Raw genomic sequence first — 18189 nt, 5'->3', positions numbered from 1 at the left:
TTCTTTCTTAAGGGCTCTTGAAACCCAGCAACTGAATTCCATTCCAGGCCTCCAAAGAAGAGCAACAAGGTTATAATTGTCTCACACTTAACTACATGCTTTGCAAAACAAAATAGGCAAAGTCATTTTTATACCATGCGTAGAGAATGCAGCCCCTTATGAATTCCTATATGGCAGGCTCAATGATTGGCAGAAAGGAGCGCAAGAGCCACGTCTAACAGTGATGCTACTCTATCCATGTGGAGCCGAGAGGAGAACACAGCCTTCACTGTTCTAGGCCTGGGCCCCACACTCACAGGCTTGCTATTCTTCTCCTTCACTCCTGGGCCTAGTGAGGCAGCTTCTTGTTGCCTTTTGTTTCATTGGTTACGATTATTTCTTTCTTATATTTCTTCTCCGAGTTACCGAATTGCTATTAGCTTAAGGCCTTGCCTTGACATAGTTGGAGAGATGAAAAATGCCTTAGAGAAGAGAAAAGCTTCAACCATGCTTTACAACAGAAATTATACCGCTCTCAAGGACTGTTTGCCGTAGCTTCTAATGGAGTCATCTCAGTAGGGACTTCGGCTTTGCTGGGGTAAGTAAAAGCATCCTGGCTTCACAGATACAAAGTGGGTATAATTGACTCTTAGCATCACGGATCCTAAATTCTGAATCCGGCCCAGGGTATAACTACTTCTTTTTAAATGCTGTGTTTGAAATTTCATTTGGCTTGCTGGGCACACGATCCACATACCTTCTCGGATAGAACATTGTATTTTCCTGCAACTGATTTCATTATGATAAGCTGAAGGCAAATGCTATTTCCTTGCGTGACAGAGCTTGTAGCGTGGATGTGCCTGAACATGTTTTATGATAAATAACATATCCTGCATTCATCCGGTGTAGCCTGGAAAAGCAGATGGAATTAGAGGCTTGTTCTCAAATAGAAAGAAAGTACAGCCCGGAGGAGAAGGATGAGCTCACTGTACGGCTTTTCAATTTCCTCAGGAAAAATGGAAAAGCTGGCACCCTGCAGGGTTTCCAAATAATAACTGGGAACCTGGGAACTTTGGCTTACCTCTGAGTTCAAAGAGGAAGCTGTTGTTTTAAAAAAAAAATGTTTCTGATGGTTAGCTGTGCCCTCCAGAAAAAGCTTTGTGCCCATAGGTAGGTCTCTGGTAAGCACCTTCAACTGAATGGTTTTTGGTTTGGTGTGTGTGTGTGTGTGTGTGTGTGTGTGTGTGTGTGTGTGTGTGTGCGTGCGTGCGTGCGCGCGCGCGCCATCAGGCCAGTGGTACCCCATCTCTAGTCACAAGATGAAAGGTCAGTTTTGAAAGAAGTCATTGGGGAGCCGAAAGTTACATCCCCAGCAATGCATGATAATAGAAGTCACTTTACACTGCTTTATAATTCTGGCCGCAGGAGTCAGAGTGGAGCTTGACTTCGCTCACCAACCTGGCACCTGTTTCTTTCTTCTCCCCTGCCCCTCTGTTTTCGGATCTTGCAAATGTAGTCCGGGGAGCACGTGGAGTGTTATTCCATTAATCCATGAGCTGTTACATTAAGCCATTAATCAGGCAAAGCACAGATGTTGTTTTCTTTCTACATGTTTCTATAATTACCCTTAATAACACCGACTGAGCTTCTCAAATCATTGCCGTCGATGGCTTTTTAAAACTGCGTCAGATGTTTCATTTCTTCGGCTCTCTACCCATTGATGCTGGATCTCTGCCTGACTCGACGAGGCGCTCTTAGGTTTCCCAGTGTGTTTCTTAAAGACTGTTGCAGGGAACTGTACATAGGCTTGAATTAAAAGGCCCTTTTCTGAAGGTTGAAGGGCACACGCTGAGTTTACAATCAAACCATATTCTCCTTAGGCTCAGAAGGGTGTTATGTTTTGAGGCATATGGCATTTATAATCGGGCTGCAGGAGGCTACCGTTCCAAAAGATCTGAGCTCAGAGGAAGACGGGAGTTTGCTGCAACTGCCTGCTTTTAAAGGGGTGAAACTCAGATCTAGAGAAATGAGATATGAGTTACTTAAGCAAAATGCCAGAGCTCAAGGCTTGTGGTCCTCCACCCAGGCTTGGGTCTACTGCCTGGTAATTCTCCACAGTATCTACCACATGACAAGGGAAAATAAGTGCCCAATTTGACTCAAGTAGATTCACGCAGGCTGGATTTCCTGTGACTGGCTTTATGTACTCATTCTCCGAAAAGAAAAACTTGACTAGACATTCGTAAGTCATGCTGGGAATGTAGGGAGCTCTATGTTTGCTGATTATTATTAATTTCTCCTTTTTCAGTGACATTGACTTCTAGAGAGCTAAAACTTCTAGAGCTGTTTTATCCTTCTCATATTTTCATTTGTTTCTCTAGGTTACACATGCTTAAGATTGAGTAGAGTTGGTTGTGATAGTCTATGCCTTTATTCCCAAAACACTGTTGGCACCTCTCAGACCCTTTATTAGTTGTGCAATTTATATTCTCTCTCTCTCTCTCTCTCTCTCTCTCTCTCTCTCTCTCTCTCTCTCTCTGTGTGTGTGTGTGTGTGTGTGTGTGTGTGTGTGTGTGTAGGGGTGGGTGGGTGAGTGGTATATGTGTGTACTTGCACATGCCTGTATATTCTTAAGATAACAGGTCAACCTCGGAAGTTGTTCCATAGTCATCCTCCTTGTTTTTATTATTGTTCATTTTTGATTGCTTGCTTTGTTTCAAGAAGGATCTTTCACTGGTGTCTGGGATTCACTGGATCTGCTAGGTTGACTGGCCAGTGAGCCCCAGTGATCCATCATCTATCTCCACCTCTGCCTCCATGATGCTTGAATTAAAAGCACTCATCACTTTGCCTGGTTTGTTGTTGGTTGTTTGTTGTTTTTAACATAGGGTATGGATTTTAAACTCAGGTCCCCGTGACTGATAGATCAGTAAACACTTTATCAACTGAAGTTTCCTCCTAGCTTGATGCTACTTTCTCACCCTGACTTTCCTCATGGGCCAAATGACAGTGAAGCTGACGTTATAATAGAGGAGCACTGACAAATGAAACATGGATGTTATTGTCCTCAGAACTCATTAGGTCTTTGCCACATAAACATTCCCTCAAACCTGCTTTAAAAAAATTCTTAGAGAATTTCATACATATATATATATGTATAATATAATTTAATTAGTATTTTGATTGCATCTACCCTTATTCCACCCCCTATTGCTCCTAGACTCCTCCCTCTCCCATACCCCCTGTCCTCTTTTTTTTTTGTCCAATTGGTGCTGCACATGTGCACATGGGTGCGGTGCCATCCACCTTAGGAATATGGGCTACTTCCCGGGAGCCACGTCTCCAAAATAAACTGACTTATTCGTCTCTGCCAGGAGCCATCAATTTACAGCAGATCCTCTGCTTGGGTAGGGTCTGGTGTCAAGCCTGAGTTCAATACTAGTTTGCTATATGACCTTTGCGGTGTATTTATTTCAATTTTGTTTGACTGATGATAATGAAGAAAGAAATGAGATGAAAGGTCCTTCTGATTCTTAATATGTGTTGGTACATGCATACTGGGCATAGATGTAAACATATACAGATAATACATTTTGTATCCCCTACGAGTATGGCTTTGGTCTCACTAGCTCTATTCCCCTGACATCAGACTCAAGTACGTGGGAATAACATTGAAAATAGATGACTGTGTTGGAAAAATAAAAAAAAAAAATCAAAACATGAAGAATGCAGAGATGGCTGTACATGTCAGAGCTCAAAGGTAATTTCGCTGTATTTTATTATCATCTGTCAAACTTAAAGCATTGCTGAGACTAGAAAATAGATTGTCACAGAGGTTTCTGAGGACAATGGTTTCCCCAAGTTGGTGTAAATATATTCAGAGAGACTTGTTCCCACTTAATAACCCGCGTTTTTCCTCCGGAATCACTGGTGCGTTCACTTACAGCATTTGAAAGGCAGTTTGTCCTCTGCTGTCAAGTGAAGTTGATAGAATAACAGAACAAAAAACTGAAAAATTCAATCAGATCTTGTTACTTCTCCAGGGACTTTCTTGACTACTTATTCTATTTAAGGAGGAAGAAAGGGAACACAGCATTTCTTCGGTCTTGTACAAGTTCCAACACAGTCGAACAGGATGATTTTTCCCTGGCAGGCACCTCCCAGAAGTTCTCCCCTCAGCATACCATGACATGGGATGGTGGGGTGGGGGTGGGGGGTGCGGCGAAGCCATGTCTAAAGGACTAATTCAACACTGTAATGCTATGATGTCAGGGATCGTGCTCGTCAGCTTACTTATTGTTTATGATATTATTGTTGATTTACACACCTAAAATATAAATAAGAAAGCAATAATGAGAAATTTTTCTCTAATCATAAAATTCTGTACTGACCTTCAAGTACATGACTATTAAAGAGGCCTAACCCATTTGATTGAGCAGGTATTTAACTAAGAATAATTGCTTAAGGCAAGGGTTAAAATTCTTTCCAGTTTCCTTTTCTGTAATCGGAGAATACAGTGTCATAGCTTCACAAAATTGTGAAGAGGAAGATGATCATGTTGGAATTCACCAGAACAGATAATACCCTCTGAGTTCTCACTTATCTGCCAATGTGTGTCCAAGGTTCTGCCCATGGAGGGTCATTGACATGCATCATTTAGCTCTGTGGGATAGCCATGGGAATTAAACAGCTTGGCCATCATGATGTGGAAGGAATGGGGAGTCTGACTCCCCTCATCTTTAGAACTTTAGACCACTGTTCTCAGTCATGTGTTATGTGAGCACCCATGTCAAGGAGTCTGAACAGCCTGTAACACAGCTCCTAAAGTTCTGCCACCATCTTTTGGCGTCCATGAGCACATGCATTCACCCACACAGAGATGTGCACATAGACATACAATTTTAAACCAAAATATTTTAAGTGCTTATGTAAACATGTATGCAACTAAAATCTAGTCATAAAACCATGGCTGTCAAATATGCTACCATTCTGTGAGATGCCTCTTCACTCTGTTTATTGTTTTCATTGTTGAGCAAAAGTTTCTTAATATCATGAAATCCCAGCAATCAATGCTTGTTACTATTTCTTGATCTTGGAAGTGCTTTTCTGAAAGCCTTTGCCTATATATCTCAAAGAGCCATATCCTTGTTTTTCCTCTAGAAGTTTCAGAGTTCCATGTCTTATATTAAGCTCTTGTGGTCCGTTTTGAATAAAATGTGGTGCAAGGTGAGAGACATTAAATCTAGTTCATTCTGCTATGCATGGATACTTGATTTTCCCAGCACCATTTCTATGAAGAGTCTATCTTTTCTCTAATGGATTGTTCTTCACTTTTGTCAGAAATTAGGTGGAAGTACCAGAATAGATTTATTTCTGGAGTTTCCATTCCATTAATCTGCATGTCTGCTTTTGTGCCCCTAGCATACTGGTTCGGTTATTAAATTTTGTAGCATAATTTGAGAATGAGTGTTATGATACCTCCACCATTAATTTTTTTCTGTTCAAGATTATTTTGGATATTTAGGATTCCATACTAATTTTAGTATTTTTTTTTCTAGTTCTGTGAAGAATGTTACTGAAAGCCATGTGGAGACTGCATTAAATCTGTAAGTCATTTTCAATAATACACATTTTCTCAAGATTAGTTCTGTTGTTCTATGAACATCTTTATATCTTCTAGAGTCTTCTATTTCTTCCTTCAGTGTTTAAAATTTTTCATTGTACAGATTTTTTTACCTCTAGCTAGGTTTATTCTAACTCTTGTTTATAAAGGCTATTGTTAGCAAGCGTGTCTTTCTGTTAAGTGATTAAACAAATACAAACAGTAATATAATTAATAAACAAGGTTTGAAAGGGTGTTGTATTTATAAAAAGGAGAAGCTAATTCGGAAGATGAGCCATGAAAACTAGCTTCCCTGGTCCAAAAGAACTAGACAGTAGTCAATTGCCCAGGGTATCAAACATCGCTAGAAATAAAACAAGAGCGATATCAGAACACCTAATTAGAGCGAATGCAGTATAGACAGCGGGAGAAAGACCCCCAGGTAAAGTCTCAGATCTTTGTATGTTAATTTTTGAATTCTGCTACTTTGCTCAAGGTTTTAGTTCTGAAAGTTTTCTGGTGGAGTCTTTAGGGGTGCATTGTTGTTTTTGGTTGAGTGGGTATATGTTTGTACATGTGTACATGTACGTATGCATATGAAGGTGTACATAAACATCTGTGTACAGATGTGCAAAGGCCAGAAGACAACTGCTCATGTCATTCCAGAAGATATTATCCTCCTTTTGCTGGTAGAATGAGGTCTCTCATTGGCCTGAAACTGGACAAGTAGGCTCAACTGGCTTGCCGCAGGCTCCATTATCTTCCTGCATGTGCTGCCCCGGTGTTAGAAATATAAGGCTATGCCTTGTCATCATGGCCAGACTTCTTAAGTGGTTTCTGAAAAGCAAAACCAGGTCCACCACATGTTGGTACTTGACTAACGAACTGTCTTCCTAGATCTATGTTTCAGAAGCTCTGAGAGCAGGATCATATCACCTATAATTAAAGGTCCACCTGATTTCTCCCTTCATACATGTCTCCTTTTCATTTCTTCTGCTCAATTGTTCTAGCTAACAGTCCTTGTACTCTATTCAAGAATGAGGGGGAGAGAGACAAGCTGACTGCATTCCTAACTTTAGAGGAAATGCTTCCAGTATTTCTTCATTCATTGTGTTTACCTATATATTTGTCATATGTAGGGTTTATTATGTTTCTTTTTTTCCTACTCACACTGAGGGTTTTATCATGCATCATCTTGAACTTTGCCAGAGACATTTTCTAAACCTTGTTGAAATAACTGAGTAATTTCTGTCCCTACATCTACTTATGTATTATGCTTCATTAGCTGATTTGCATATGTAGAATTGTTCTTTCATTCCTAGACTGAAATCAAAATTGACCCTGTTGTTTGGTCTTTTTAGTGTGTTGTTGAATTCAGTTTTGCAAGTGTCTTACTAAACATTTCTATTCATCTGAATAAATGAGGTAGAGTCTTCCTTTATGGTTGTGTTATTATACAGCTTGACTATCAGGGTGATTCTTGCTTCATTAATCGAATTTTATAGCATTCCTTTCCTTTCTTTGTTAAGAAGAAGCCCGAGGAGATTTATTATTAGATTTTTGTTTTAAGGATTGGTAGAACTCAGCCAAGAATCCATCTAGCCCTGGGCTTTTGTTGTTACAAGACTAATAATGCTTCAATCTCACTGCTCATTATAGATCTGTTTATGTTGTTTGTATCATGTTGATTTAATTTTAGCAGGTTACAAGTGTCTAGAAATCCAACCATTTCTTCTGAATTTCCAGTTTATTAGAATTTATGGGTTTTTTAAATATTATCTAATGATTTTCTGAATTTCATTAGTATCTATCATAACGTCCCCTTTTCATCTCTAATTTTATGGATTTGTGGTCTTTTATTTTGGTTAGTTTGAGCAAGAATTTTTCAGTCCTGTTTTTCTATTCCAAGAGCAAATTATGTTTCATTTATTCTTTGTAGTGTTCCTTTTAGTCTCTTCTTCATTAATCTCTACCCTAGTCTTTATTTTTCCCTCTGTCTATTAATGTGGATTTGTCTTTGTAAGATAAAAGTTTATAGCTATGAGTGCTTACTTAAAAAGAACTCAGAGGCTTCAAATAAATAATTTAATGATGGGACTCAAGGCCATAGAAAAATAAGAATGAGTCAAGCTCAAAGTCTTAGCAGCTTCTGTGGATTTTGCCTACTGATACTGACTCATGGATTGCATCTTGAATAATGTTGTAATTCTATTATATATATTAAAAGAAAATCTTTGTTTTTATATATGTTTGTATTGTCTTCTCTTCCCTTTACAAATGTATTCTCCTTCAGGTTAGGGTACAAATAATCATAAACTAATAAGAATCTTTTAAAGGAGAGCCTAGACATAGTCTAAAAACCATATTGCTGAGGCATCTGGATAAGGTGGAGAAAAGAAAACCATGTGTACCTGCGTCATTTTATTACTCCTTTAAATGTCTTGTAAGATGTGTTTTATTTTTAATTATGTGTTTGTGTATGGGAGGGGTGTGTAGATGTGAATGCAGGGCCCTATGGAGGCCAGAAGAGGGTTTCAGACATGCTGGAATTAAAGCCTCTGTGAGCCACCCAATGTGGGTGTGAGGAACAAATGCTGATCTTTTGCAAGAGAAATAATCACTATTAACTACTGCGCCACCTTTCCAGATTCTTCCCACCTCATTTTTAGTTAAGTAGGAATTAGATACCTTCCATGACATCATGTTTGATGCACTATGGAATGAGCAACAGATGATATATGGTCCATGACTTTCCTAAACTCTTGATCTAGTCAGAGATGTGGGAATGTAAACCTGTAATTACAGATTGGTGGATAAGGTACTGAAGGAGGAAAAAAGATACTAGTCTTTCACCTGCCATTTCACCTTTCTATAGTCATAGTTACATCATTCCAAATGATGTTACATTGAAAATTCCAGAAATAATCAATAGATTTCTTAAATAAATCTTACAACAGTAGAATGTTACAATTCTTTGGTTTTATTGGTTTTTTTTAGGATACCTACTCTATTTATCATACTATATAGTGAATAGGTAGAAAGAGTAGAGTATATACAGAATTCACTACTATACTTCCTTATAGTTGTCATATAGGGTCTTAGAATGTATCTTCCCCAGCTATATAGGGACTACAACATTTAATTTGACTTCAGTTTCAAAGGGAGGCTCAACAATTGATGTGAATTCTATTAGATTTTGTTGTTCAGAATGAGGGGCTTCATATAACAAATTTTATGTATCTCAAATGCACACTGAGGACTAATCTTGAGTTTGATGATTTTATACCCAAGTGAACAGGTCTATATAACCACCATCTGAGGCTCGGAGCTTTATGTTTTCTTCCTTTTTTGGATCTATTTTTACTATTCAGAGAACTGACACACTTCTGCCTACCAAAACTTATGTAAAAAGTAGAATCAGACTAATGGTGTCCTGTAAAGCCAGAAACATGTATCTGATTTTTTTTTCCTCCTCTCATTCTTTTAATAAAACAAGTATATGTGTATATAGTTTCTTCTTCCTCCTTGTGTCTTTTACACAAAGTAATGTGTAAGATCTTTGCAAAAAGGTTTTTTTTCGTTTATTAATACTTCTCCGAGATCACTCTACTTATGTAATGAACTGTAACCCTGTCTACTCACAACTAGGCAATGAATGGATCCATGAATGCATGTACCATCATTTATTCTGCCAGTCTACTATGCTCACGTTTCAATAGTTTCTTCTAGATGTCATTGAAATAAGTAAAATAGTGTACATGTCTTCCTATTTGGATTGTGTCTTCAGCACAAACTCATAGAACTTGGATTGCTGACTGGAAGGAGGCATATTTTGTTTTAGTCATTAGTGCCAGGCCAGCGATACAGCTCAGTGGATAAAGGACCTTGCAGCAAGCCTAATGACACTAATTCAATCCCCAGAATCCACGGGCAAAAGAAAGAATCAAACCCTGAAAACCGTCACCTAATTTCCACATGTGGACTGTGGTACACACAAACGCGCACACACACTTTTTGAAAACAGAAAAATAGTTGAAGGCCAAAGTCCCCTCAGTAAAGATTGTACAGTCCCTTATTTTGCATTCCTCTTAGCAGTGCCTATGGGAGTCTGTTTACCCGCAGCCCAGAGAAAACTTATTGTCAGGCTTTGAACTTTCACCGATCTGAGCAATGAGAACTAGCGTGTCAATGGAATGTAACTAGCATTTGTCTCAATGTAAGTGATGTTGAATATCACTTCATACATTTAAAACCCAGGTCTCTATCATTTTATAAATTTTGTATTTTTTCCCTCTGCCCATGTTTCAATAGTATTATAATTTGTTTTTCTTTCTAGTAGTAAATATTTTATTTGTTAAGGATACTAAACTTTTTCTGTGGTATGTTGGGAATACTATTTATTTGCAATTGGTTTTTGACTTATCTCAAGGTGGTTTGCCCTATATAATTAATTTATTAATCTGCTTTCACATCTGGACTTCTAGGAATAAATTCTCCATAGGTCCAAATTAGAGGAAGTTTTGCCCAGATTTTCTCCAGTGCTGGAAAAGATTGTTAATGTATATTTTGAATGATGATTCATTTAGAGTTTCTTTTTGTACATAAAAATAAATTGGATCTATTTTATTTTGTAAAATAATATTTTAAATTGTTATTCAGCTGACTAGCAACATTACTAAAAACATATTCTTTTAAAAATGTTTCTTAGTTTATACGTATATGTGTGTTCCTGTTTTTCTATCTATGTACCACATGTACATAAAGCCCAACCCTAGTGCAGGGAACCAAATCCAGGTCCTTTGCAAAAGGTCAAACCATCTCTCCAACTCTAAAAATACAATCTAAAAAATCATCATCATTATCATCAACAACACCATAATTATCTTACAATCTTTTCTCGAGAAAACCCAGGGCATCACCTTGTGACACACTGGGTTTCTAAATCTACCTTATTCTAGAATTCTCTGTCTCATAGTGAACCAATGACACACAGTTACCTGAAGAGATTATAGTACCAAAAGATGCCATGAAGCACAAACACACCCCTACAGCTTTCTCTGGTCACTGTTCTCCTACCAAGTCTTATATCACTTTTGGATTTTATTTAAAAAAATCAATATATCTAATTTAGTAGCAAAGTTAGTATTTTGTTGGAAATGCATTATACTTAAAATTAAATTAAGAAGCCGGGCAGTGGTGGCGCATGCCTTTAATCCCAGCACTCGGGAAGCAGAGGCAGACGGATCTCTGGGAGTTCGAGGCCAGCCTGGTCTACAAGCGCTAGTTCCAGGACACCAAAGCTATAGAGAAACCCAGTCTCGAAAAACCAAAAAAAAAAAAAATTAAATTAAGAGTAAAAGTAGGATCTTGACTGTGTTGAGATGCCTTGAACAGGAATGATAGATACCACCTCGCTTGTTCAAACCAGTTTTAGTGTCGTTCAACAAAACTTGAAGTTTTGTTTATATTTAGTCTATATTTAAAATTTTTTAAACGTTTCACTTTCCTACTGCCATCTTATTTTTATTAAATATTTTATTTGAGAGTCATGCATATAATGTGTTTGGATCCAATCCACTGACCCCCATTGCATCCTCTCCAAATCCTTTCCTATTTCCTCCTCCTTTTCCTTCCAAATTTCATGTGCTTTCTCTCTTTTTGAAATTCAATATCCACTGAGCCTATTTAGGGCTACGTACATGTGCATGGATGGAGGGCTAACTATAGAAGCATGAGTAGCCCAGGGGCCTGCACTCATAAAGAAAAGTGACCATCTCTCTGCCATCAGCTGCCAATAGCTGGACAGGTCTCCATAACCACCAGCATCCATGCTGAGATCTTTCACTGGTCTGACCTTAAGCAACTCTTATTCATGGAAGCCTAAGCCATTATGAGTTCATATATGCAGCTAAACTGTCATATCTAGCAAAGCTTGCTACCTACAACACCCACTTCCTGTCTTTCTTACACTGTTTCAGCCCCTCTCTTCCACAATGATCCCTGAGCCTCAGGAGAAACAGGTGTAATATAGATGTCCCAGTTAGAACCACGTACTTTCCGGTCTCTTAATCTGTGCATGCTGACTAGTTGCCGGTCTGCGTATTAATCACCATCTACTTCAAAGGGAAGTTCCCCTGATAATGGTTAAGAGATGTACAAATCTATGGGCAGAAAGTTAAAAGCTCTAAGGGGTAATTTAGTATTGTGTCTAGATAGCAGAATAATAGTATTGGGTTCTCTCCTAAGGTCTATGACCTAATCAGTCAGTTAGGGGTTGTTTGTTTGTTTGTTTGTTTGTTATTTGTTTTACATCAGTTACAGATACCAGACATGAGTCTATCTTTGGGCTTTACATCCAATCAGAAAGTGATTGCTTATGCCCATAATATTTCTACCACTATCACACCAATGGGTGTCTCTTTCCAGGGCAGTAGCTGTTACAGCTTACAGGCTTCACAGCTAGGTGAGACTGAGGTTGGCTTTCATCCCCTGGCAGCATACATGGCACCTAATGGTACTATTTAATAGCTTTAAGCTTTCCAGGAGGAATGAATCTTTGAGGTTGGTACCAGCTTGGTTTTTCCATGCACTCTAACTATGGTATGTGGTGTTACCACCAAGTTCAGGAGGACAATTAAGAGCAAGGGTAATAGCCTGAAATGTTTGGGAAAGACCCACTGACCAGAAACACAAAAAGAGGTAACCCATACATGTTTCTGGGCTTTTTACTTCTTAGCCAGTGTTGTCTGGGGAAGGAAAACATCCTCCTCATCCCCGCCCCACCCCTGTTATATAGTAACTCCACGCAAGCATCTTTTACACGTGTACATGTATATATTTTAGGAAATTTCTACAGTATTAGCGTTCCATAAGACATTTTCAAAGGTTTTAATGTTAGTCATTCTTCCCCATAAACCCTCCTGTACCCTGCTCTTCCGTCACCCATTGCTGTTTTAAATAGGATATTCTTACTCATCCCATTTCACTAATGACACTTATCTACCTCCACATAATTGTTATGTTGTCATTGTGAAGTACAGATTGAAAGTATAGAATTTTATGGTTTTGTCATCACGTCTAATCTATTCAATAATATTCCAACTTCTTTCTTACAGTTTTCACTTACTGAAAAAATATATATCTCTTCGTTTACTTTTAACATCTTTCAAGTCAGCACATTTTAGGACTAGATATATAGCTTAATGGGGGAGCATTTACCTACCATGATGATATCCACCCAGTTCTGCAAATTATGATTTAAAAGACGGTACTTTATTTTTTTTTTGACTGAATAACATTGTCTTGTCTTCTGGGGAAAGCAAAGATGACAGAAGATCAAGGAAATTTGGGTAATGGGTACCAAACAATACAGTTACAAGAAAGAAGTGCAGGGAGATAGCTATATTATATACTACACCTACTCTCACACACACACATACACACACACACATACACACACACATACACACACACATACACATACATACATACATACATACATACACTGACAATACCATACATAAAGATATGACAGACAAAAACGCTATTGCCCTAACATGGTCAACTCTTTTTCTAGACAAGTGCTAAAATATCACACTGTACCTGTTCAATATGTGCAATTATTGCATGTTAATTAAAATGTATTATTTAATTAAAACACTGATAGATGTGGAAAGCCAAAGAAAATATTTGAATGGTGTTTTTTAATAAAGGACACAATTTCACATATTTCCTCGGCATCTTTAAAGTGCTTGTTTAACTCTAATTCTTGACTTTGAAAGTCTGGGTTGAGGACTATGAGGTTCTCCAAGAAGACATGGAATGGGACTTGGCTGTAAAAGTAAAGATGGCTGGTCTCGCCTGTTGAGCTTTTCCTTGTTTCCATGTTATGATTTGAGAGCTGTCTCCAGACCTCATCCTGCTGATCTATTTAGGCCTGATTTCTTGTGTTCCCTGGATTACTCTAGCAGGAATGAGAATAAGGGTAAATTCTAAACCCATGAGTAACATGTCTAATATAAGAAAATTCTAAAAGGGAAATCTTGTTCCAACTGTCCCATGTGATTTTCCAGCCTGGTGCTCCAAAAGCAAGAGAGAAGCATTAAGAATTAATGATATATTCTTTAGAAACCCAAGATTTTAAAATGTGAGTCAGATCCTTTTACAAAGGCAATCAAAGTTGTCTTTAGGAGCATCTAATTGTGAATTAATTGCCCAGGATCTAATTGTGCCCACAGTCTGAGTACACATCACTGAATCCTGACGTGGAAGAATATGGCTCTGGTAACTTTGATCACACATTTGAGACCTAAACACCTTTGTGAACAGGAATAATTAATCCACTCTAGTGAACCAATAATAAGCACTGGAATATCTTCAAGGCAAGAATGAGACTGATCATGGGGAAATAACAGAAAAAAACTCTCCTTGGATAAGGCATAAAGCAGATTGTTATATATTTGAAAAATAGAAGTCACAAATTGCAGCAATTTATGTGCTACTCTGTAAGCACTGCCTGTTTTCTGCAGAATGGCATCTTTGTTGGGGACTATTAACTTGAGGGAGGATAACAAACAATAAATGATATTTTAATGACTGGCAAAAAAAGTGTGACATTTACTATAATTTCACTGGGAACAACATACCTTGGCAAAAAGACTTCATCATACTTCAGAAGCTCTGCTGTGTTTTGAAGTCATGACATATTTTAGGAAAATAAACACTAATATGCTTTTCCCTTTCAGTATTTATCTCAACAAACATTTAAAAAGGCTCCGCTGTGATAATAGCATGGCAGTATGCTAGTGACTAAAGGGTCAGGGAGAAGAATAAAATAGAAGCCTTGGTCTCAAAGCATTTATGGTCTTGTGAAGGAAAATCTAAAATCATGTCTATTTTATATCAACTAATAGCAGTAGGCATAGAAACAACCCACTTAATGTCCACTATCACTGGCCTTTTAAACATCGGCTTTTAAAACCTTCTTAGTTGGAAAAAGAAAATCTCCCCCCATATGCACATACACAAACTTTCTTAGACCAGTAAGATGATTTGCAGCCTTGAAAGAATTTAACCAACGCTGAGAGGAAACAATAGAGAATTGACTGATGAGATGCAATACTTTTGATCACCTGGATACGTGACGAGACTGTAGTCTCATATACCTAGAAATCAATAATTTTTGCAAGGAATTATCATAATGCAAAACCCTAAAAACATTTTCAGTTTGATCAGTGGAATCTTCAACTTTTACCACAATGGGAAGAGAACCTATTGGAACAGTCTTCATAGCTCAGAGAATTACAAGGAACAATGGAAGTATAGAATATGAGAAAAGGGTTATACATCTGGTAACTTGAGACCAGTACTGAAGAAACAGGAAGCATTTTACCTGAGTCCTAAAAGATATGATTAGTTGGAAGAACTAAGTATATGAAGCTCTGAACTTCTTGAAACCTTGTGATGGGAAATGATTTTTTTTCTTGACCTATTTAAAAAAAAAAATGAAGAATCGAACAAATGCTGCAACTGATCCTCAGAGGGTGTCGCTCAATAACCAAGGAAGTCAAGATGCTGCAGTGCGACCAGGGCTCTGGAAAGTTCACTCTGAAAGCACAGAAGAAAGGACTAAATAGAAGCGGGGCAACCACGTGACCTCATTTTGTCCTAGACAGTAAATCGCCTGTTGATGAGCACATGACAGGCGTTCCACAAATACTTCCCTTGATCACAGCAAGTGCGCCACAGCCAGAAATCTGTGCAAGCTAGAAAAACAGAGAAATAACCCATTGTTTCCAAGGAACTTAATTGTAACTTGGGTCTGAGAACCAATCAAGATTCATTTCAGGGAATGGTTTGCATATCATTTTTTTTTTCAGGATACCAAAAGTCAGGACCATGTTTAAGGAAGGAGCAATACAGAATACTAGAAAGTTCATGAAAGCTAACATTTCTCTCTCTTATCTTTGTTTCTCTTTATTTTTTTTACTTCTTTCTTTCATCCCCACATGACCTTGATTTTTAACCATCTTTATTATAAAAATAACTTGGAAATAAGTATCAACACCACACACCAAATTCATCCAGACCCAGGGTCTATACAACTTATTGAACTTTTTGAATACAACTAGAATTGGCGCTCAGCACTGAAACTGTGAAACTTCACATTAAACATTGTATTATCCATATCAAATGTATTTTAAGTGCTTACCCACCACAAAAACAAAGGACAGACTTAGAATTAGAAAACAATTAGTTTTATGTCTCTTTTCATAACTCATGCCCATTACCTAAATTCACATAGGCTTTATTTTCTTATTTCTACTAAGACTCAAACAGTCTCTAGGAAACCAGAATATTCAGGCAAACATTGTATGTGACTACCCCCAATAAGTACTGGAAACCTGTGAAAGACCTAGTGTTAAGTATTTTTCTGACAGACAAGCCTCCCTGCCAATGCAATAATCCCAATCAGATCAAATCAGGCCAAATTAGAAGATGTCTAGGTTTAATAGATGCTTGCAGTCCTGGGTGGCCCCCAGGAAAACACGGTGGGGTGGAAGGACTGGAATGACCACTGGAGAGGGAAAAGGGGAGAGCACATTCTGGGGGGGGCAGTTTAAATACCTGTGGACAGAGACCCAAAGATAGGACATGAGATTAGTTGCACAGGTGAGAGGTCAAAGACAACAACACATTTTATAAGATTTCACCTGGGTAGCAGTTATGGAAGACATATGTCCCCCTTTTCATTTTCTTCTTGTCCCCTTCTGCTTCCTTCTCCCTTGTAGCCAGCTGCCAGGAAAAAGCTACGAACTCTTCCCAACTATAAAACCACAAGCTACACACCTAGGCTGACTCCTCCATAGACAGAGTCTGTTTCTGAGCTAGCATTCAAAACCTAGAGTGACAATTCAATGTAATATTTTTGCTTCCATCTCTATAAACTGGGATTATTTCTTTCACGTCTCCTTTTTTAAATTGGTATTTTCATGGATACATTAATTGGACACATTTAAAAGGGTTCAGTATATTTCCATACATGCACATATCATGGGCTAATCAAACCCAGCCTCCCATTCTCCACCTGCCCTTCACCTTCCCTATGAATCACTATTCTGCTGTCAGGTCTACATTTTTCAGCTTTCATATGTGAGACAGACTATGCGGTACTTACCTTTAAGTTTCTGGCTTGTATCACTAAACACAATGTCCTTCAGTTCAGTCTTGTTGTTACAAATAGCAAGATTTCTCTCTTCTTTAGTCTAAATAGTTCTTTACCACATAAAACCTGTTTTCCTTGCCGACTGTTACAGTTAGGGTTTCTACTGCTATGAAGAGACACCATGACCATGGCAACTCTTCTGAAAAAAAAAAAAAACATTTAATTGGGGCTGACTTACAGTTTCAGATGTTTAGTCCATTATCACCATAGTGGTACATGGTGGCATGCAGGCAGATATGAAGCTGGAGAAGGAGCCAAGAGTTCTACATCTTGATCAATAGGCAACAGGAAGTGAACTGTGTACCACACTGGGCATACCTTGAGCACATGAGACCTCAAAGCTCACCCCACAGTGGCACAGTTCCTCCAACAAGGCCATACCTATCCCAACAAGGCCACACCTCCTAATAGTGCCACTTGCTATGGGCCAAGCATTCAAACACTTGAGTCTATGGGGGCCAAACCTATTCAAACCACATCTATCCATCTATTCATGGGAACCTAGGTTGATACCTATTATGAATAGTGCCACAAACAAAAATCATGTGCATTCAGATAGCTCTTTAATATGCTGACCTGCCAAATGTTTGTGACTGTTCATCAAAAGGCAGGATAACTGGATTATGAAGCAGATCTATTTTCAGTTTCTTGACCCTACTGCTCTCTATAGTTACTATGCCACTTCGCATTCCTTATGTACAGGAGTTCCTAATTTTCCATATAGTTGCCAATATTTATTACCTTTTATCATTTTTGTATAAGCTGTCCTTATCATAATGAGATGCTGTCTTGTAGTTTTGATTTGCATTTGTCTGTTTGCTAAACCTATTGAGCATTTTTCATATGCTTAAATATTTATATTCCTTCTTCTGAAATAATCTATCCCCATTATTATTTCATTTAATTACTCTCATTATTTTTGTGTTAAAGGGTTGCTGCGTTCCTTGTTTTTTCTGGATTCAACTAATGTCAGATGAAGAACAGACAGATGGTTTCTTCCTTTAGGTACACTGATCTTCATTCTCGGTTTCTTTTGCTGTACAGCAGCTTTTTAGAATGGTGACATAGTTAGCTTCAGCTGTCAATTTAACACAAACCTAGAGTCACCTGGGAAGAGAGAACAGCAAATGGAGAACTTGCCAGATCAGATGGGTCTGTGGTCATGTTTGGGGGAATTTTTCAAACTGCTTATTAGTGGAGAAGGGCCTACTGTAAACAGTTCCATCCCTGGGCAGGTGGGCCTGAATGCTGAAAATTATAGTGGAGCAAGGAAGAGGGAGTAGGCCAATAAGTAGCTGCTGCTTCAAGCTTGTGCCTTTAGTTCCTGCCTTGGCCTCTTTAGATGGTGAACTATATAGCCTGTAAATATAAATCCCTTTCCTCC

The 18189-nt window shown here is 38.2% G+C and overlaps 1 protein-coding gene across 1 annotated transcript in view; it reads left to right on the top strand.

Annotated features, from left to right (window-relative positions):
- Window positions 1–315: 315 nt before the first annotated feature.
- Atp10b (ATPase phospholipid transporting 10B (putative)) overlaps window positions 316–18189 on the top strand; it is a 223183-nt gene continuing 205309 nt past the window's right edge. The window contains exons 1-2 of the mRNA XM_075941300.1: window positions 316–577; window positions 5538–5585. The gene's annotated coding sequence lies outside the window, so the exon portion shown is untranslated. The remainder of the gene's footprint in view (window positions 578–5537; window positions 5586–18189) is intronic.

Source organism: Microtus pennsylvanicus, chromosome 11 (genome assembly GCF_037038515.1).
Source record: "Microtus pennsylvanicus isolate mMicPen1 chromosome 11, mMicPen1.hap1, whole genome shotgun sequence".
Lineage (NCBI taxonomy): Eukaryota > Metazoa > Chordata > Mammalia > Rodentia > Cricetidae > Microtus > Microtus pennsylvanicus.
The sequence above is the reverse complement of the archived record's forward strand: the minus strand, read 5'-3'. Positions and strand labels throughout refer to the sequence as shown.